The sequence below is a fragment of the Manis javanica genome, chromosome 9, assembly GCF_040802235.1.
Source record: "Manis javanica isolate MJ-LG chromosome 9, MJ_LKY, whole genome shotgun sequence".
In the NCBI taxonomy this organism is placed as follows: Eukaryota; Metazoa; Chordata; class Mammalia; order Pholidota; family Manidae; genus Manis; species Manis javanica.
Genome location: NC_133164.1, coordinates 23,607,205 through 23,631,332, shown reverse-complemented (window position 1 = coordinate 23,631,332; position 24,128 = coordinate 23,607,205). Strand labels below are relative to the sequence as shown.

Here is a 24,128-nt window from a genome sequence, read left to right as displayed (position 1 = left end):
CGCCACAGTACACACAGGAGATTTTGTGATGAATAGTTGTATTCAGAGGGGTTATTAGCAAATTCACTTGGGCACAGAGAAAGGCCACATTCTCCAAATGGCTTTATCAGGAGTAGAAATAATGTGTTGATATCCATCGTCTTGATTTGTGGATCTCTTTCTCAATTGTTAGATTAAAATGTGGAAAGAAAGCCATTATTTATTGGTTTTCTAAAATCCCAACAGGTTATCAAAGGTTTTTATCTGATAAGGAATAGAATTTGATGAGTGAGTGAAATAATTATGGGTTGTTGCTGCCACCATAAAACTTGAAGTGCTTACTCATATGATGCCTTAGAGATACGGTTTTAAAAATGTTTGGGTCATTGACACTATTGAAAGATTAATTAATATTTTGGAATTTTTCTACAGAAAACAAGTATGTCTGAATAAAATTAGTCATACTATTTGACAGATTTATGACTCCAGATTAATAACTACTCCTTAGAAAAGATTTAAATTGAAGTTCAAGTCAACCTAAAAATTAATTTCTATGCAATATTCACCATTCATTATACCTTTTGCATTTAAAACTGCATTAAGTGTTATGAGTTACTTTATAATTCAGTAGAAGGTAAGTACTGGAAAAATTAAATATTAAGTAAATGTTATAGCTGAGTAAAATTGGCATATTAATGATCAGAAATAGGAATGACTTATTTTCATTATTATTCTGCATATACTATTTCAATTTTAAAGTGTCAGGTACTGAAAAAAAATTACCAATACTTTAGTATTACTGTATATTTTCTATTACTAGACTATCTTTGATTTTAAAACAATGGAGATATATATATGATACAAAATGTCTCAACATTTTTATTTACTTTCAAATTTCATTATCGTTTAATTTCTAATTCAATTTGGAAAAAATCATCTAAGATATAACTGATTCACATAAGTACATAAAGTCAAGTAAGTAAAGACTTACTTAGTGCTAATTAGTGAGAATGTCTGATATCGTGATCTGGGTGATGGTTACATGAATATACACACATGTCAAAATTCATCAAGCAGTACTCCAAGATTTGTGCATTTTAGTGCATGTATCTCAATATAAAAAATGTTTAAAGCACTAAAACTTTAAATTCAATTAAAGCTATTTTTCTTATTTCCTTGCAAGCTATCTCCTAAATTCATGCTTATATCACCTTGTGTTAATTCATCAAAAATACTTTAAAAAGTGGTGGTGTACAAAATTTGACATACAGTATAATGAAAAATATTAAGTAATAGCAAATAAATCTCAATAACTACAGTAGGCTGATAATGGCTCTAAAAGTTACATCTATGTCCTAATCCCCATAACCTGTGAATGTCACCTTATTTGAAATAGCAGTCTGTGCAGATGTGACTAAGGTAAGACCTTGAAATGACTATATCTTCCTGTATTATCTGGGTGGACTCTAAGTGACATCACAAATATCAGTATGAAAGGGGCAGAGGGAGATTAGATCACCATATATCCAGAGGAGAAGCAATGTGGAGACAAGCAGATATGGCCAGATGCCAAGATATATGTTAACGACCACCAAAGTTGAAAGAGACAAGTAACAGATTCTGCCTTATGGTTTCCATAGGGAGAGTGGCTTTGTTGATACCTTCTTTGCAGACTTTTGAACTCTGTAACTGTGAAACAATACATTTCTGTTGTTTTAAATTACAAATTTTAGTCATTTGTTATGCAACTAATAGAAACTAATACAGTGGGTAATATAATTAAGTGCAGACTTTTCTAGGCATTCATTACAGGCTTTCTTTAGTTTAATCACTCTATCTTTAAAAGATTAAGTAGTAGCTTACATTTATTACATGACTGACCTAAAGCAGGTATTGTTCTAAACATTTCACGTGAATATGCTCACATAATATTAAAAATAAGTGTATGAGCTAATTAACACTATTATTCTAACTTTATAAAGGTAAAAATGGATGCAGAGAAAGTTAATTATTTTTTCCCAAAGCTAAACACCTGCTAAATTGCAGAATTGACTTCAATCCAAATAATCTGATTCTAGAATCTATACTCATAACTATTATACCATGATTAACTCCTGAGATTTTAGACTCAAAACCTTGGAAATGAATATTCCTTCTTTCTTCCATATTTCAGGTAATGAAAGGGAAGCAAAAAAGATTACTATGAATTATAGCTACAATAAAAAATTGCACAGGCACTTAGTAAACAATGCCAGAAAATTTGTCTTAAAAGCTTGCTTTATAATTTGCAAATTTAACAAACAATCATGGATTTTATTTAGTGTAACTAGATATTATTACAACCTCTATGCAAACTTGAATATCATAATAACATCTGATCCTTTCTATAATGAGAAATGGCAAAATAGTCTTAATAATGAGCTGGTATATTTATTCCAAATACCCTCCTCCCCAAGCAAAATATATTGCATTTAGACATCACTTTTCAGCTTCAAAGAAAATTCAAGAAATTATTAGAGAATACCATTCCAATTACACTTCTCATAAATCTTAGAATATGTGTTCTTTTATAGAATAATATGTTTGGAATCTAATGTATAAACACAAGTTTTATGTTACTATTTTATCACAATGACTCAGCAAGTAGCTGAAACCAACTTCTTTTTTTGTCTCTAGATATTGTTAACATACCCCATCATTAACATCCTACATGCATGCCATGCACACCTACACATACTCACACACATGATAATTTTAGATATTTAGGGAAAAAAAACAAAAGAAAAATGTCTACTATACTTTTCAATGCTAAAATAATCCTATTAAAGGGTTTTAACAATGGTAACATAACCTAAAATCATTAATCATATATATATGTTTGACAAGAGAATATATGTGGTTTTAATTCAAAGATTCACATGGTCACTTCACATATAATCTATATTTAGGCAGTGGTGTAAACTATAAACAGTTATATTTGGACAGCTGAAAAAAGATTGTTTGTTTAGGCTACTGAAACAATAAAATTATCTTTTGGAAGATTTTGCATTTGCTAAATATTCTGGGATAAAATAAATAATTTGAGTCAATTCACATTAGATAATTGGAATTACATGCATTTAGTTTTGTTATCAGTAATTGTTTTTAGTAGTGAGTGTTGAGATGGGAAATTTATATCTTCCTTTACTACAAGCATTTTACTCTTCTGAATGTCTTTAACTTTGTAGCCACTCCTTGTTCTTCTGCAACCTACAAGGAAGAAGACCTTTCTGAGGCTTTAAATTCCATATTCAACAGTGAAGCTGTTGAGCATTCATGCTCTCATTTCTTGGATGTCTATTTTTTTCAAACTAACTTTATGTTTTCTCTAACTTTATAAATTCCTCTATTTTCTTAAAGGTTGGGTGTTTCATCCCAATAGGCTTAATTTTTTTCAATTTTTGTTTATATGTCTTGTCTGTTCTTTGCTGCTAAATGGTTAACCACTGTTTAATGTAAATATGCCCCCAAAATTCAAAGCAGCCAATCCTTGAGGCCTGCGCACCCACAGGCACTCACACACCCATATGCAGCTATGTGGTGGGCACAGTTGGCCATTTTGTCTCATTGTAATGCCTTAAACCTCCTTCTTGCTTTATATTTATAGGTATTCTTATTTTCCAAATATCTTTATGGGAGATTCCAGTTCTTCTGAGTGTTCTTTTAATATACCTACTAAGGTAAAGGAACTCTGCAGACTGAATGAAAGTTGGTTTTGGCCAGTTGTGGGATGCACAGAAGCTTGACAACACCCTCAGGGTTTCTAGATAACACAAAGGATGCCCAATTAGATTTGAATATCAGATAAACAATATATATGTTTCAGTATACATTGAGCTATATAACTATTGAACAGAACATACTTATACTAAAAAAGTACTTTTGTGAATCTGAAATTCAAAATTAACTGGTTGTCCTGTTTACTAAACCTCGCAGCTTCAGAGTATATAAATAAATATTGTCAATCTACAATGTGAAATTTTGTGTTATTCCAGTGCTGTACAGCACAAAAGTAATGTTTGATGCCATGATGTGTTTCAAGAACATGAGTCTTTCATCAAAGTCAACATGTTCATGTTGAGCATAGATTTGAACTATTCCTTAAAATCTACAGAAAAATTAAAGAATTCTATACACTGAATAATATGACTCCAAGGATCAGGTCAAATCTGGAGTTAGCAATTTATGCTGCTCATGCTCAGTCTGCGTCCACAGGATGCTGACACTGGGATTATTCAGAGCGGTTCTTCAAAGAAAGGGCATTTCTCAGCAACCTAATTAGTCTAGTAATAAGCCTGAGTCCAAAATATTCCAGTTTTTTAGCTATTGAGCTCATTCAATTCACAAAAAAAAATCCTCTTCCAGCATTAAAGCAGCCCTGAATGGTCTGTTGAAATCTCACTTTTTCTAGCCAGAAATCCATGCATCCCCCATGCTCAGTATCTTTTGATATCTTTCCTAGAGTTCATTATTCAGGAAGGGGATGAATATTTTCTCTTAAATTTTCAAAATACAAATATCTTGCTGTATTTTGGGGTGGGAAGTTGAGCTATATTTCTCCTTACCTACAATTAGGGAAACAAAACTATGCCTGTTAGGAAGACTACTGAAATGATTGCCCAGTGCTTTCTTGATCTCAAGAGTCTTCTATTTTCCTTTAATATTTTGAGTAGTTGCCACTGTAGGGTAGTGGTAGCAAACATTGATAATGAAATAGATCATTTGATTAGATCACCTATGAAACAAGTCACCATTGTGCATATACATGCTGATGATTTCTGTGTTTCTTCTTCATATGTGTGTTTGTATGTATGTGTGTATGTACATATATATATGTCATTTAATCTTAATATACTATGAGTTGGTATAATTATTATATTTTATGATTTATATTATTATTAATACAAATAATTTATATTATTATTTATTTTATTAGAATTGCAAATATAATTATTATTATGTTACTGATGAGGAAACAGAGGCACAAAGAGATGAAATAATCTGAACAAGAGTTACTCAAATATGCTTTGTGCCTGGGATTCAAACCCACATGAATAGTTCAGCTTTAATATTTATTGTTTGTAACACTAAGCTCTGTTTGCATCTCTGTACAACAGAAGTCTTCAAAGCTAATATCATATGATATTGTGTTAGATAAGTTTTCTCTCTGCCCAGTTACCCAAATTAGAAACATCCAGTCTGCTCTCTTCTCTTCCTCATGTGCACTAGTTTTACTGATTCTATTATTAGAAACAAGCACAAAACAAAAATCCACCCTCAAAAGCATCATTTTTTTATTCCTGTCCTTGCCTTTTTTAAAGCTCTAAACCCCTCTTTTATGGAATTTGAGAATCAAAACCATTTATTCTTCTGACATTGGACTCTTTCTTATTTCATTTCAGTCTTTATAATGCCTCCAGGGAATTTATCTAAAACACAAATCTAATTATGTTGCTTCCCAGTACCTTGAAATCATCTTGTTTCTGTTTTCAGTGACTACCTGGGCTATAAGAAAATTACCAAAAGTGCAGGATAAATTGTCTGGTAATGTGAATAAAGATATATTAGAGTAGTTTTGGCAGCTGATGTTAAATGCTTATAAAAATTAAACACAGCAACAAAGAAATAACGTACATAACTTTCTCTGTTTCAGGCAGACTTTTAAAGATCCTAGTATTTATGTTTTGAACATCTTTTCTCTTTGCTTCTGTAACATTTTTGTCTGTCTATTGGTTTTGAGTTTTGATATGACTTTTTCTGGCAACTCGTCTTCATACACTAAGCCAGGATTAAGTTTTGCACAAAATACTACTTATTACTTTGCATTTTAATTGCCCTTTTTAGACTCCGTATACCTACCTCACTAGTCCCTATGTAAAAAAAATCCACTGGTCTCTATAATAATTTTGGCTTGTACCAAAATGTATCCTTTATAATCTTGCATAAAACCAGTTTTCACTATGATGGATCCTGGGAGAGTAGAGGGGAGATATGAGTTTAAATACAGCTTTACATATTTGCCTAAATTCATTAGAGGCAGTTGCCTTTTCTTTGCGGAGAAATTAAGCTGTCTAGTACAGTAGCTTTTGATAAACAGTGTTATAAAGGTCTTCCGAAGTGTTTCTATATCTTTCATCATTATTCAAGTACCACTGTTATCATTATTGATTAGATATATGGAAGCCACCAACATCCCCAACCCTCACACACACAAATAAAAATTCTGAAAATAAATACCTTTAAAACGTACAGCTATGTTAAGAAGAAAATGCAGAAATAACAACAAAAAATGAGGAAGCACAGAATTAATATGGAAAGCAAGGTCTTAATCACTGAAAACTTGACTGGATTTAAATACATTGCATTATTATTAAATACTAAACATCAAAAGCTTATGTTTATCAGACAAGATAAAAGGCAGATCAAAACATATTTAAAAGGTAGGTAATTAAATCTGACATGCAATCATAAAACCATGCATTTGGAAAGGCTACAGAAAAAATGGTTCCTCACTATTAGAAAAACATCCTCCATTAGAAATGACAACTACAGCCTTGACATCATTGGAGTTGGGGTTCCAATGGACATGGTCTGGGAAACCATAAGGTATTCACCTCAAACCTTTTGAGTCTTCATGGCACTGTTCAAACCTAAATACCCTAGAGTGGAACAGAGCTTCAATCTAGATCTTCCAATATTTCCATGGATTCATTTCAGTCAAACCACAAACCAAAATCCAAAACTGGTAATAGAAGAAAATTGTGAAGAATGGAAACACCAGGGGACTTAATCAGCAAAAACAAACTGAAAATCACAACTCCCCTGTGCATGTCAATTACCGGAATATTTCACTATGTGCTGTAAATTGGACATTTTGAAAATTCTCAGGGAAAAAGAGTGTATCAAATATTACCTGAGGGCACTAGAGTGGAACCAAATGGAACTTCAAATGAACAAAGCATACTAATAAAGATGAAAAGCCTAATAGGCAAGTGTCAGATAAGACATCGATGTCAAAGGAACTAGTGAACTGGAACCTATACATAAACTAATCATCTGAGATACATCGCAGAAAGACAAAGACACAGAAATACAAAATAGAGTAAGAAACTGAAAAAAAATGGAATGAGAACTTCTAATTTCATCTAACATGAGAGGAAGTGTTGAAAGAAAAAATGAGTTAAGAGCACCAAAGAAATGTTTAAGACAGGCATCCTTAGTCTTAGGAGGTACAATTTATCCAAGAAAATAGTAGATTAAATGTATTTATAATTATCATACAATTATATATATTATAACATATACCAAAGGGATGGAGGAAGAAAGCATTAGTATAAATGACAGGACAAGATGATAACCTGAATGCTAATGAGCTCAATCATTGGTCTTTCAGAAGTTAACAGTGGAATTGGAAAGATAGTGAAATACTGTTTTCAAAAAATCATGTTGGACTTGATTTGTATTCCTAGTTAGCTGTCAAACTAGAGTGGGACACAAATAGAAAACTGGGAGGAATTACTAAAACAAGTGCTGTAAGTCTTTAGGGAAAAGAAAAACAGTCTCAGAAGGTCTAAGGTGCAAGAAATGATCCTCAAAAATAGAATGATCACAATTATGAGTAAATTTGAGTTCAATTGAACTTTATGAAAAATATATATAAAATCAGGGACTGAACAAACAAGCTATCCAAGATTTTCAAGAATTTGTATGGGAAAGGATGACTGGATTTAGAGTGGTTAAATTCACTGTAGAGACAGCTCTTACATCTGGATTTGTCTTCAGATTTTCAAGACCTGTAATGTGCAGTGGGATGTACTATAAGGAATAGTGGAAAATGAATTTCTCTTTCTTACTAGTTATTATCAGAGGCACAAATGAAGTCTGGTCAAGATTACAAATTCCTAAGGAATATGAATTATTTATCACTTTCAATTTTTAAAAAATTTTTCACATTGAAATTATAGCTCAAAATGATGTTTTAATGAGGTTCATATTGACACATCCATATAACTTCCATTATTGTTTGTCATACATGCTATTTCATTTTAATAGCAAATATTGTCTACATTAGAGATTCAAGTTTTGCAGCCACTGAAAATCCATCAAACCATTCTTTTATGGGTAGGAATAAATCTTGAAATTACTGATATCCACTATTTGGGATACTAAACATTTTTAAAAATCAGGAATGAAAAAGAAAAAGACCAGGTAAGAATAAAGGAAGAAGACATTGAAATACACAGATCAAAGGCCCCATCATATATTACTGGAGGTTATCCTGGTGCCAAAACATTGCCTTTTAATCTAATTTCATAAAATTAAAAACAAGTGCATGAAACACTTATATCTGTATTTTACTGGGAATCAGAAAGTTTCTTGTTTCTAAGTTTTGTTTCTTTACCAGCATGAATATTTATATATCCCAAAAGATTTCACATAGCTACTTCACAATTAATATCTGTTTTGGAAGACAGATTTATTTGCAATTATTTAAGATCCATTTTCTTTTTCCTTGAAAAGTCATGGGAGAAATATATTTTTATGATGTTCTGACATTATAAAAGTAATGGAGAAAGTTTTAGATTAATACTGGGGATCCACTGAATCTTTGAGTATACTGTCAAAACATACTATCTTTAAGTCTGAATATTAAATGAATAATTGGATGCTTACATAATCACTGTCTATTTCTACATTCTTGAATTATAAAAAAACAGAATCCAAATATGAAGCAGCATTACAAATATGATGACTTAACCTTCATATGCTATGGCAGGTATGGATATTAACCAGGAAATGACCATTGTCTCAAAAATTGTAATTGTCAGTGGGTCAAGTGCTCACTAGACAAGCAATTGCATATTCTTTAAATGGTACCCCTTTGTTTAGTTTTGTTTAATTCCTTTTGTTCCTCTTGTTCTTTGGCAGATGTTAATGTTGGCTTTTTTTTCTGGTCTATCTCTAAAATCTCTTCTTAGCATTATCAAACGCTTTCCCATCCTATGCCAAATTATCATCGCTGATGGTATAATTAATAAAGCTCATTTCCCTTTTTGATTTCTCTAATGTGCTCCAGATCTTCCACTGTATATTGGTATTTTTAGTTTTTTAAGTTAGAAGTCTAATCCAGAGAACTGGTATGAAGAATTATATTTGGGTAAATTTCAGACAACAGTTATCCAAGTTGTTGTAGTAATAATAATAATAATTGAATTCAGTATAAATTATTCTGTTTTCTTTATTAAAAGACTAAGATGTTATTAACACTATTTTGAAAATATGAGAAATGTAGAACATTTGTGACTTTTTCATAGAGTACACATCAAGAAATTGGCAGAATTTAGGATTCAGTACAGTCCTCTGGCTCAGTTTTCTTTTTACAAAACCACATCCACTAGTCAAGAAAACACACCAACACAGCCTTTAAAATGAGTGTATTGATTTTATTTATGTAAACTTCCAAACATCTGTAATGGCCTGTAGGGCCTGTATCACTTATTCATTTAACCACAAATTTTGTGGAGGCCTCCCTCCATTTTCTTTTATTACCTTAACTAAATTATTTCTCCAGACATACAAGCCAGCTGTTTAATTAAACTTCTCCTGAAAGCAGAGAACTGTGGCCTATAGTGTCTTGTTTTAGGGAATTATCTATACAAAGAAGCAAATCTAACAAATGGTACCACCAGTTGTTAATAGTGACTTTAACTTTCAATTATTTGTTCAGACAATATTTCTTTATAAATTTTGTTTAATTAATGAGCCATTAGATATTTTAATATAATGCAATTTTCAGGTGTATTTTTAGATGTAGTGTAGTATTTTGATTAAGTGAAATTTAAGCTGAGGCCCTAAAGAGTGGTAGGAGTCAGGCATGTGTAAAGGCTTTGGAGGGAATATAGTTTGGTTTGTTTCTCAGAGCTTAGAATGTACTTTGGAAAATACTAAACATGACTAAGTACATTCTAAGGGAGCTACACATTAGAAAAAAACTAGAGATTTTGTTTGTTTTTACTTTAACAAAAGATACCTCATTCCTATCATATAGCTGAGGGTAGAGACATTGATATTAAGCATTTTTCAAATGTTACTTCACTGGTAGTAAAACCAGGCTTAGGCTTAACCAAGAGCTGGTACTTGATAACCACCGTACTACAGTGGATTTTACTTTTCCTTCTACCACCAAAATACTAAAAAACTGGAGTTTTGGTGATAATCATAAATACCATAAATACTATAAGCACACATAATAATTGTGTATGTCTCAAGTAGTTGATTATATACTAAAGAAAAACATGGAGTAGATGTATATGTTGACTTAATAGTGATGAACATGTATGTGTTCCAGCTTACTTAATATAGTTTCAATTAATTTCTATTCAGGTGTAATAACAACCTCTTTCACTCTTATAAATGTCAAGTTTAGATAATTTTGTGGCCACATCAGTAAAAAATAACTAGTTTTTGTATTATATTTAAAGTTAGTGTATGTTGCATTTTATTTATTTATTACTTATAAATTTTATTTTTAGATCATTTTTATTAACTGAAAAATACAGAGTATCCATATAGTTCCTGTATACACATGTATAACCTTCTCCACTGTCCATATTTTGCACCAAAGTAATACATTTATTGCAATCAATGAATCTATATTGACACAGCATTATTACCCAAAGTTCATCATGAAATTAGGCTTCACTTTTGGTATTGCACATTCTATGGGTTTCAGCAAATATGTAACAACATATATTCACTATTGAAATATCATATAGAATAATTTTACTGATCTAAAAATCCTAAATTCTTGTAATTCACCCCACTCCCTATCCTAACTCCAAACAACTACTGATCTTTTTACTGTCTCCACAATTTTGCCTTTTCCAGAATGTCATATAGTTGTAATCAGACAGTATGTAGCATTTTCAAATTGGTTTCTTTCACTCAGATATATGCATTTCAGTTTCCTCCATGTCTCTTCATAGCATCATAGATCATTTCTTTTCAGCACTAAATAATATTCCTTCATATGTAGGTACCACAGGTTAGTAATTCACCTACTGAAAGACATTTTAGTTGCTTTCATGTTTTGATTATTTTGAATAAAGCTTCTATAAACATCTGTGTACAGGTTTTTGTGTGGGCTTAAGTATTTAACTCCTTTGGGTAAATATCAAGAAGTACAATTGCTGAATTTTATAGTAAGAACACATGAAGTTTTGTAAGAAATTGTCAAACTTTCTTCCAAAGGGACTATACTGTCTTGCATTTCCATCAGCAATGAATGAGTTACTTAAATGTATATGACTAAGTGAAAGAAACCAATCTGAAAATGCTTGTCAACATTTGATATTATCAGTGTGTAGGATTTTGGCCATTCTAAAAGGGATGTAGTGGTATCTCATTCCTGCATTATTTTGTAATTGCTACTGATATCTGATGTTGCACATCTTTTTATATTGTTTTGCCATATGTTTATCTTCTTTGGTGAGGGGTCTGTTCAAACTTTTTGACCACTTTATAGTTGAATTGTTTCTTTGTTATTGAGTTTAAAGGTTTTTTTTTTGTATATTTTGGATAACATTTGTAAATATTTTGCCAGTCTGTGGTGTGTCTTCTCGGTCTCTTGACATTGGCTTTTAAATAGCAGAACTAATAAAAATTAGAAATCCAGAATGTTTGCTACCTGGTTTAAATTTATGTCCTTAATTCAACATCATAATCAAAATTTTGCACCAGCACAGTTTTATTAATTTTCATTATCTTATGACTTTTAGTTTTAGACAGATATTTAAATATTTATGTAAGTGTATATAATTATGTGTATGTATATATGTATGCATATACATACATCACTTACAAATGTATCTGATACAGATATCCCTCACTTTTACCTTTTTAAAGTAAAGAATATTCTTTATTTAATATTTATAGATATAAGGTGAAATGTGTAATTCTATTTAGCTTATCAAAGGATTTTCTAGAACTATTTTTATAAAGTAACACAGAATGTTATTTGGGAATATTTCCTGTCTTTAGATATAATTAGGAAAATGTTGTTAAACTATGCTTAATAAAAAAATCGCCTTAGTTTCTGGCCTAGTTATAGAAGCATACTATGGAATTTCTTGATATCAGCATTAATTTGAAGTAAATCCACACAGATCACATAGAATTTTGAATTATTGATGCATTATAATACACTCATAATACTGGATTTAGAAAAGCATTTTCCCTTGACAAAATCATAAAATCTTCCAACTATATATATGGAGGAATTATTGTTGGTATAAAAATTTGCTGAAAATCTTATAAAATGAAGCCTCAATATGTCCTCAAAAGCTAGCAGAGTCATACTATGTATATTTGCTTGTCAAAGTAATGACTTGTTGCTCATAGAGCAAATGCTTAGGCAGTTAATCTGGATAAGGGTAAGACATTCATACGTCTCACTGTCCTGATGCCTGGTAAGTAAATAATGAATTTTCTTCAGTTTGCAAGTTTTGTATATTATCTCTGATTAATGTAAATGTAGTTTACAAGAAATACAGTGTTTTCCCTCAAAAGGGGCTTGGGCAGCAAAACCCACTCAAAGAAAACATTTGACCCATAAGAACTGATTCAGCTGCTCTAAACTCCGTCTTGATGGAAATGGAATGTTTTTGCGTGTGACTAGTGAATTTACTGTTAGAAAAAGGAAAAGATGAGGAAGCAGAAGAAAATGAAATATTAAAGGTGATAGATTATCCATTTGTAACATAAATTTTTAAGACGACAAGTGTGCTTCAAGTACTTTGGTGGATTTTTCTATCGTTTTTTTTTTTTTGAGGAAAGTAACATAACATTTAGAAGAACCAATACATAATTTTTTAAAGAGCTGATCAAGAGATTAATAAAGAGCTCCCAAGAAACACACAACACACACCCACAAACACACACATTGAGCCAGAAGGAGAATCTTAGTGAGTCACTTATGTCTTCAGAACAAATTTCATCCCCTCCTCCATATTCTCTCCCCCAGGAATAAAGAAGGAACAACTATAAATTCTGACTAATCAAATCTTGTAGAGAAAATGTAACGTGTACAATGAATCTCTTGTAAATAGAAACTTTGACATTTAGTGTGAACTTCGAGCCTGGACAGCTATTTCATGATACAAGATAATTACATCATCGAATATAGGCAATTTTTAAAGTACTTTGAAACTTTTCTGATACTGAGTTGTTGCACAACAAGGAGGAACATCGTAATACATAACCCTTCTGGGATTCAGGAAAAGAAAAAGAAAAACATAAAAACATGAAACTAAAAGAAACACACAATATAAATTCCAATATCAGAAATAGAAGATGAGTCTTGCATATAAGAGAAAAACATAAAGTACAGAGCCTGAGGAAATCAGTTAATACATATAAAACCAATAAGAGAATGATGCTTAAAATTGCTGAGTAGGAGATCAATTCTATTTTTTTCCTTATTCTTTCAAAATGAAAATTTATTTGGGCTGGATTTTATTTCATTTTTTTTCCAGATTTTTTGAAGTGTAATTGACAAATAAAATTATAACTGCTTAAAGATACAAAACCTGATGATTAGATATACAGGTAAATTTTGAAATGATTTTCACAATCAAGTTGAATACACATCTGTCATTTCACATAATTAACATTTTTTGGTGTGTGGTGAAAAGGTTTAATTAAGAAATATTAAGTTTACAACATAGTGTTATTAACTCTCCACAATTTCTTTTCTAAACCTTCTCTGTGCTTTTCAACCCTTCTTAATATAATTTAATTTCCTACTATGCAACAAACATTGAAGATATTAGAATACTTTTTTCTTCATATCTATCTTTTTGTTTATTATTTAAACAAAATAGAGTATTTTTATTCCTTTTAAGACCTTTCCTATACCCTATCCTATTTTAGTTTCATTTGCCTTGAACTTCCTTCATGTAGGGGAAAGAGTGTTGTTCATTCTTTTGTTTTCCTTTTCAAATATTTGAAAAACAAAAAACGTAGACAGGAACTGGAGGATGCTGAGGTACTTATACTAGGAATATTATTTGCTCAGTTTGATTGGACAACTTGATGGAGCTTCATACCTACTAATAGGTGGAGTCTCTAACTGACCATCTTTGAACAAAGTTCAGCTTGGTTGTGTAATGAGCCCCATATACCAGAATAAAATTACCTAAATCATGTAGTCTTCTTAAAACAGAAAGGTCCACATTAGGAAAAAATAATAATATGTGTATCTCTATATACTAAATTTCTGGAGGAAAAATATAAACCAATTGACTTTTCAATGGTAAATTTTACAACATGCATTAACTACTAACCTTCACGTTACATACCTCCTGCTGGAAACTGTTGCTGCAGTCTAATTACCACAGTTGAACTGAAACCAAGCCATTTTTCAAATGTGCCTAGATTTGCCAGACTTAATAAAGATACAAGAGCCCCATTAAACTTGAGTTTCAGATTAACAACAAAATTACTTTAAATATAAAAATTGCAATTGCCTGAGACATACTGAAAATTATCTGTTGTTTATCTAGTATTCAAATTTAAGTGTTTTTTTATTTTTATTTTACCTGGGATACTATGTATGTCCTATTTTACAAAGCAAAAACTCACAGAATCACATCTTTAGAAGTCCAGGGGAAAAAAAGTCACAGAACCAGCTTCCCTTCATAGCTATTGAACATAAGCAACACAAACAGGTTCTCAGCCTCCGTAGTAGTGATCCCAGGTCACATACTGTTCTCAGAAACAAATAGATGGTACAGTATTAACCCATATGACTGGTAAAAGCCAAAACCATGGCAGAGACAGCATCATTCAGTGTCATAAATGAGGGAAGCAGATGGGGTAAATTTCAAAAAAGGAGATGAAAAGAAAATTTGCCTTAATTTTATATATATATATATATACATATATAGCAACCATTTGGATTTTGTTGTTTATGTCTTGTAACATAAGCTCAAGAAAGACCAATATCTCATCAAGGGGTGTCCTAATCTATTCAGGCCACTATAACAAAATATCACAAATTGGGTAGCTAGTAAACAACAGAACTTTATCTTATTTCCAGAGACTGGAAGTCCAAGATCAAAGTGCCAGCACAGTCCAGTTCTGGAAAAGGCTCTGCTCTGGGTCGTAGACTCCTGATGTTTTTGTGCATCCTCCTATGTGGAAGGTGCAAGGGACCTCTCTAGGGCTTCTTTTATGAGTACATTACTCTCATTAGATTTGGGACCTAATCATGTCCCAAAGTCCCCACGTCCTAAAACCATCAAATTGGGCATTAGAATTTCAGCATATGAATTTTGAGAAGACACAAACATTTAACAAAACAAGTGGGTAATTGTAGCAATATAGTTCCCATAATTTGAAAGGAAAAAAAATGCCTATGGCAGCTAGGACTCATGATATGAAATGAGCCTGCCATGGGAAACTACAGGGAATTTCATTATTAATAATCCCAACTTCCAGATTTTTGTTTTGAGAGTTCCTTCTTTATTTTAGTGTCTGTAACACATTTTCATATATTTAGTTTTATTTCTTATTTTAAAGACTGCGTCCAAGTCCCTATACATTGAATATAGTGATGGCTCCACCTAGTTAAAAGAAAACAGCTGTGTATTTTAGTGTCTTTAACACATTTTCATATATTTAGTTTTATTTCTTATTTTAAAGACTGTGTCCAAGTCCCCTATACATTGAATATAGTGATGGCTCCACCTGGTTAAAAGAAAACAGCTGTGTACTTTAGTGTAAATACTTGGAGTAAAATTCACAGGCACCTTTTCTGAAGTCCTAATCTTTGTTTCTATTTGCTTTTCCATCCCCAGCAGAGTTCCAAGTCAATAAAAATTTACCATCTTCACTGTTCACTGCTGCCCTTTGTTCTGGTAATCTTTGGCATTTGAAAATCTGACACTAAGAACAGTCTTTCTCTTGCCCGCGTATTTGGTCACTTTGAAAGTTTTTCGTGTTGAATTAACTGATGTTCTTCCAAACCTGGCCACCCTGAACCCATTGAAAACAAATTTACTACTCTTCAAAATCCTCAACTTTCTCAGCCACTGAATTTTTTAAGACTTAAATAAACCATGCTGTTTCAGTGGCAGCAGACACAAAATATGATTTATAACATTTCTTATTGCAATAGATAAAGCTAATACTTCTTTGTAGTATAAAAGCATATAGCTAAATTATAAATAAGTTTAGAATACTTTTTTTTTTTATTGAAGGGTAGTTGACACACAGTATTACATCAGTTTCAGGTGTACAACACAGTGATTTAACATTTATATACATGATAATTCTAGGTACCAGCTATCACCATACCAAGTTGTTACAATGTTTTGACTATATTCCTTATGCTATACATTACATCCCGGTTACTTATTTATTTTACAATTGGAAGTGCGTACTTTTTTTTTTTGTGTGAGGGCATCTCTCATATTTATTGATCAAATGGTTGTTAACCACAATAAAATTCTGTATAGGGGGGTCAATGCTCAGTGCACAATCATTAATCCACCCCAAGCCTAATTTTCGTCAGTCTCCAATCTTCTGAATAGAATACTTTTTAAATCGTTTACTCATGATGTTTTACAAATGAAATTATCTACACCTATAGAACAAATATTTACTCACTGTAGATCTCTTTCCTAATGCATTTTCAAACAAGATTATAAATTTAACATATTCCTTCAAATTAGACATGTACAGCTACCATGTGAGAGATATAAAGTCAATAATAATTTCTGATGTACTCAAAGCACTTGTTTAAAAATAATGCATTCACCTTCACCTTCTTCTAGATTATATAGGAGACATCCTTCCACTTATCTAATACTTTCTCACACACTTTTCACATGATCTGCTTTTGTCCTGTTTTTCTATCTTTATTGTGAGGCTTATCCCTTAGATACCTAATGCTTACCAAGTCTTCCCTTAGATATCTAATGCTAAAAATAAACACTTAACCTCAGGAGAGGTGATACACATTTTGTTACCCATAATAACTGTGTTATTGTGATTTACAAACTATCTGGTATGCCTGTGTTTCTTTATCAAAAAAATCAATACAAATTATAGTCACAACCTATTACAGTTGTTAGTTATTAAAGATGTTATCTGTAAATATTTTATTATTGACTATTTTCAAATTTAAAAGGAAAACTCTCTATAATTTATTGACTCTGGTGATTCTTTACAGAGATGAATGATACTTGTTCTTCCCGTTCTAAGTACCACCTGTCATGTTCCACATATCATTCTAGGCATTTTCAGGACTACATCCTTCATTCAGTTTAATAGAAAAAGATAATTTTTAAATGTACACAGACAACTTTCTGAAGGACTTAAAATTTGGTAAATATTTCTCATCTTATTATGAACATCAACCTTTAAACACTATGAGAAATATTTGTATTTCAGCAAAAATATATGTGCTATTTTCTACATACGCATTAGAAGGAGATCTCTTGAGAATTCAAGCAGATTATATAAAATGGTTAGTTAATTTACAATGACAGTGTTGTTAAACTATTACTTAAATACTGTTTTTACTTAATAGTGGAGATTTTTAAGTTTGCATTTTCCACAGCCAGAAAGTCATCTGTTTCTGCTCTTCTGAGTTGTATGATACACATCATGATCTGTGAAGATAAAATTAATACATCATTATAAAAACAAAATGTTATATAGCAACAGAATTCACATAGTCATCCCAATAAAATTCAAATTTTAAATAGTTATGAAGAAGAAATTTTGGATGTGAAAAAACATTCCAACAAAAATATAGATATAAGAGATACGAACTGGAGTCAAGTGTTGACGGAAATGAATGAATTGAATGTAGATTTGGGTATCACAGTGAAATGATTCCTAAATGCTGATCAAAGTAATGTTTTCAAATTTTAGAATACTCCAAGAACACATGGGGGCTTAGATTAAAATAAATTTTACGAGGGGTCAATCTCAGAGATTGTGATTTACTATGAGTATGATTACTATTATGTATTTACTAAGTATGTATGTAGTTTACTATTACATATTTGTATTTTAATCTGTTACTGAGGTGATTTTGATGCAGTTTGCCCATAGCCCTTGACATTTGAAATGGTACTAAGCTTTTCATGTTTAACTTGAAAAACAGTGAGGACATTGTGGGTGAGAACAAAGTCTCTGCAGCTGAACTATGTAGCTTTACAACTTTTGTTGTCTCCTTGCCTGAAAACTAAAGTGGTAAAAACAGTACCTACTCCGCAGAGTTGTTGAATGACATACATGAATTAATCCTAATTCACTTTCAGACAATGCCTAACCCCCCCATAACCTTCCAATAAATGTTAGCTGTTATTAGTTCATGGGTAATGACATTGTTTAAAATACCATATATGACCAAGAAATGGCTTATCACAGCCTGTAACAAGCAGAAAGTTATGTTAAAAATCTTATAATGTTTTCAAAACAGTTTAGAAGAAATTCTACTTAAAAGGCCCTGTAATGACATGTTATATAATAATATAAAATTAGGAAACACAGTATTTATTTTGACATCAAATATTTGCTTCGTATGTACTAGGCCTGTTGCCAATTCAAAGATCCACACTGAATGTATCATATTTGATACTATACAACATTTATGTTCTTACTATATTCATTACATTGTTATCTGATCTTACCTATTGTAGACTCTAAAAGTATAATAATTTCAGTATCTAAAACATTTTTATATGAAAATCGATTTTCACTGGTACAATGTGTTTTCAATAAGGATATTTCAAATCAGTTACTAAAATAAAAAGTAAATGTCTAATGGACTCTCTGCAGATATAGATGATAGGAGGGAAGGAAGGAAAGAAAGCCAAGGCTTTAAAAATATTATCTGCTCAAATAAGGAATTGCTTTAAACAATATGGAAAAATCTCCAAATCAAATATTTTTAATAATGTAAACTCTGCTTGTACTGTATTCTTAGTCACTTAAGGTAGTGAAGAATTATATCTTAAAACATATGCATTTAAACTTTCAATAATAGAAAAAGAATTGAAGCTATTTATGAAAAAATTCAATACTATATGGAAATTAAAGATTAAAAATAATTCCCTCAACTACATTTCAAGCATAGGTTGATGTTTGGTGATATTATGTATTGACAAACATCTATTCAAATAAATAATTATGCTACACTTTGGTAAGATAAATATAATCTTCTTTGAACAGAATTCATAGAAGCTTTCAAGCTCAAAATTCTGTTCAGTATATCAGACTACCAAGTAGAAGGGTCTTACTACTAGTATATTAAAAGATCTTTGAAGTTTGTTTTTGGGAGAACTTATTATTCTTTTTTATATGTGGTATATGTGTTTATTTTTATCCTCTCACAAGAAAATGATCAGGCAATGAAACTAAAGTTCAGTGAGAATCACACATTGAGAGTTGTAGTTGTCCTAACCAGTGTGCTATGGATTTCGATCCACTGAATACTAAAGAATCTGAGTACAAGTTTAATGAGCACCTTATAGAGGAGTTCTATTTGTGATATCTCACTGGGACATTCTAGAAATAATTAGTGCCACTGGAACGTTGTGGGACTGAATCAGACCTCTAGTTACATTCTGAATTAAAAATGAGTTATTAAGATATTTATAAAGAGAATAAAACATGAATAAATCCTTAAGACACTTTTCCTTATCTCCAATTAGTGCCTTTAGAGCCCTCCTTGATACTCAGGTACTGACAGAGCTACTGCCCATAGCAGTGCAGGCTCTCTCTTCTTATGCCCATTCCTCTTATAACCTCATTATTCCTTTAATTATAGTAAATGTTGGTTTCTTCTGCCTATAACTTTTCTGAGTCATTATGCTACCATTACATTATGCTGCCATTTTCCTCTAGGTTCCTGCCACTAGTGTTCTCTTTCTAAAACTAGCAGAAACTGTTTACATATTTTATGGTTAGCTTGTTTGGGAAACAAGTACAACAGTACAATTTTTGCCCTAAAAATACACTGTTTTTTATTTTGTTTTGTTGTTTATCTTGTGTTTTTATTCTTGGGAAGGGTGAAGGGAGAAAGATGTTTTTGAAAGATATTTAGCTATATTAAAAATAGACTTAGGTATATTCATGTTATTATGAATTGTCATGGTGGCTAACCAACAGATTTTATTTTTCCCATCCCTCTAAGTCAACGTATATTAGGATGGATCTCTTCAAGTCCTTTAAATGTCATTAAACACAAAAGGAAGATCAAGTGTGTTTGGAGTTTCCAACATCAAGATGGATGGTGGAGTAAACCACTGCATTTTTTTCTGGTGTAATTATAAGGCCTACACCACAAAAGCTTTTCTTGGCTTTCCTTTTGTTAAACTGGATCTTAGTCTACCAAACCTAATATTTAATACTTGGTAGAACCTATAAAGTGATTTGGTAGAAAATAAACACATACTCTGAAATAAAAACTAACTGTAATGATTCATACAACAAATTTTCACAGTGTGTCCCTTAATCTGAGCAATCCAATACAAAATACTCATGTTTTATAAAACCCAGGCAATTGTGATGGTGTATGTGCACATGTGTGCATGCATACTACAACAGGACACGCCTGATTATAATGGCTAATTAATTGGTTATTGCAGTATATGATTTCTGGTTCCAAGATTAATGGTTTATGGATGTTAAGGGGCCATCAACCTCTCAAAGGCCACCAAAAAAACCTAATCAAGTAAAGCTAAGATCATTTGGTTTAATGTGGTAAAGGAGAATGAAGCTTAATGTATACCTTAATGTGTATCTTAAAATATAGATATCGAAGAAAAATATTTGTAAAGATTTAAGATCAGGATGTTTATTAAATAATAACTTAGCATTGGTGGGAAGAGGGAGTCATGTGAGCCTTGAGAAACCTGTAACTCTGATAGGAAAACAATGTTAGTTAACTCCTAGACTTATTTTCCAGAAGCAAGTATTTTTGATGCATCTAACTAAATCATTGTTCATTCTTGGTATCATTCCACATGAGGGCCAATACAAATTCTTGGCCCAAGAAATGATGTTTTAACAAAATAACAGGAAAGTTTGTTTCTTTAAAATATTTATTATCATAGAGAAAGGACAAACAATCATTTCAAGTTAAAACAAAACAAAACCAAAAAACTGCAGAAAAGCAAACTAATTGCTTTTAGTTCTAGTGTGTGTGTGTGTGTGTGTGTGTGTGTGTGTGTAGCTACTAAAAAGCTTTACTTAAAAAATGATTGAAAACCTGTTTTTAAATTTGTGGTAAAAACACATAAAATTTACCATCTTTCTAATGTGTGTGTTTTTATTTGTTTGAAATTATTTAATTGTCCTGCATAATGGTTAAGTGTTCTAATAAATGTAGAAAAATTGACCTTTTCTCTTACCACTGCTTAGGAGTTACAATACATTTTTGGCAACTACTAGTGGATTATTTACATCCTGAAAAGAGAGACAAAACATGCCTCACTTGCCACTGAGTCCCCAATAAATAGCAGAATGCCAGATACAAAGAATGAGTTCAACAGTTTTTAAACGAACAAATCAGTGCTTCCATACTTTGTCTTATTTTCCTGTATTTATACATGATTTTCAACTCAGAAGTAACACTTTTGAGTAAATTGTACACTGATTTTCACAACCCAGTGTGCAGTAACATCTGGCCAACACATCTCAGCTTTAACATGGTAGAATTGTCATTCCTCAAAGTTGGCTTAAGCTCTTTATGTTCAAGATTTTGAGGCACCTTTACAATTCCCTGTAAATTATTTCAAATAAAGAATGGGATTTATAATAGTAATTCTAGAGAGTTCATATAAACTATTCCCCTTTTAATCATCTCCTAGAAAGTAAAAACTGGAAAAATCCTTATTGTTTTCATTCATGCCACTAAACCATCATAGACTAAAGAAAGACAATTGTTGATTAATAAATGTTTCTCAAGTCCATTACACACACACACACACACACACACACACACTACCATCACTATCACCGCCACCACCATCCTTACCATGCAGATAGAAAGCAATCTTTTGGATTAATAGTTCTGTTAATAATGACTTTTAATATGTCAATAATATTAATAATGTTCATAACGAGTTTGTTAATAAAGTAACTTAGTGTAATTTAATAAGTAAACCAGAAAAATGAGTAATGGCTAAAGCAAAGTAAACGTTATTCATATATTGGAATGGGGTGAATATTTCCAGTCAGAGGACTGATCTCAATACAGTTATTCAGGGTCCAAGATCCATTCTGAATGTGTTTTAACAATGCTTAGTTAAATCATTTCACTTCCAGGCATTGAAGGTGAAAGAGTGTGAATGGAAATACTCTCTTCTTAAAATTCTTGGTCTACAAAGGCATATATAATTTCTGCTCACATGACATAGGCTGAATTCACTCACATTTACTGTGATGGAAGAAATTGTTCAGTTAGACTCTGTATCTGCTCTTTGGAAGGAACACCTCTGTCAATTTGTCTCTCTTGGCCCAGCTGTGCTCTAAGGGAGATAATTCTCCTTTTTTTCCTCCATGATCACATCTGAAATTCTGATATGGGCATTCCAGAGTATTTCCTCTTCCTGGGCTGTAGAGTTCATGCAGCCTAAAGCACACTGCATCTGTGTGTATCTATCATCTACTTATCTAATCTATCTATATCAGATTTTGTATTATGTAGAGTAGACATGACTTTAGTAACAAAGAAACACACAGGTATGCAATGACTGCAGCATAATGGAGGTTTATTCTTACTTATATAATAATTTGAGACAGATATTCCTCCTAAAGGTAATAATTTAATATTTCAAGCTCCTTTTATATAGGGAGCTCTCTTACATGTGGCAATTTCTAAAACTTACTATCTTGTTATTCTTTCACTTGGAGGGTGAAAATATCTTCAGTCAGGTATATTAAGAGGAAAAGAACATGCAAAGATACATCCTTTTTCCTAACAAGCCTTGTGTTTATGATGACATATGTTTATATCTTTTTATTCTCCATTGGGTACAACTCAGTCATACGGAACATTTAATAATAGGAAAAAAATGGAAAATATGATCTAGCTGTGACCTAAAGCATGGTAGTCAGCTTCTAAAATGCATCCCGAAGATCCAACATAATTCATTTCCATCTGTGGAGGCTGGACCTAGTGACTCGCTTCTAACAAATAAAATGCAACCAAAGTGATCAGATAACACTTTAGAGATTAGCTTATGTTATGACTGTCTTTCAGCTTGCTTGCTCTCTCTCACCCGTCCACATGCTTTGATGAAGCAAGCAAAGGTTCTGGGCTGTCCTATGGTGTGCTCTTCCTGGCAACTGACTGAGATGCCCTCCCACCAACACCACCAGAGGAACTGAATTATGTCAACAGCCACAGGAATAAGTTTAAAAGCACACTTGCCCCATTGAGCTTTGGGAATACTGCTGCAACAAGCTGACACCTTAGTTGGAGGCTTGTGACAAGCTGAGAGCTAGAAAATTCAGATAAACTACACCCATGTTACTGACCCACAGAAACAGTGAGAAAATATTTGTTGTTTTAATGTTCTTAGTTTGGGGGTACTTTGTTATTCATGTGGAATTTAGGCCCTGGGGTAAAGCATTTAAAGAGTATTTTAATATTATTACTAGTTAGGGTAAAATAATATGTATATATAAATTGTACTTAATTTTATTTATACTTTACTCCAGTGAAGTAAGCATATAAGCTTTGTGGCTAAGAAATATGATAATTTTTCTTTGTAAGTGTACAGTTCTTCTATTTCTTTCTTTTTATAAGGCATTTTCTTTTTCCTTCTATGCCATTACCTAAAGAAAGAAAGCTGCCTTAGCTACTAAGATCACTTACGTATTTATTCCTAAATTATGTCACTTAGATCTGTGAATGAAATCATGCTGAACATTGAGTCCTCCTCTCTTTTGCTAATATTAAGTCTGAAGATGTTCATCCATTTTTGCAATTAATCCACTTGTCCTCATAACATTTTGCTACTATTCTGCAAATAGTATAACCACAATATTGGGTGACTTTAGGTTCTTCCCACTTTAATATGTAATGG

General features: G+C 31.8%; 1 protein-coding gene across 1 annotated transcript in view; it reads right to left on the bottom strand.

Moving 5' to 3' along the window:
• Positions 1-16,265: 16,265 nt before the first annotated feature.
• The window catches only part of LOC140843570 (uncharacterized), a 254,046-nt gene continuing 246,183 nt past the window's right edge, over positions 16,266-24,128 (bottom strand). The window contains exon 5 of the mRNA XM_073213322.1: positions 16,266-17,693. The gene's annotated coding sequence lies outside the window, so the exon portion shown is untranslated. The remainder of the gene's footprint in view (positions 17,694-24,128) is intronic.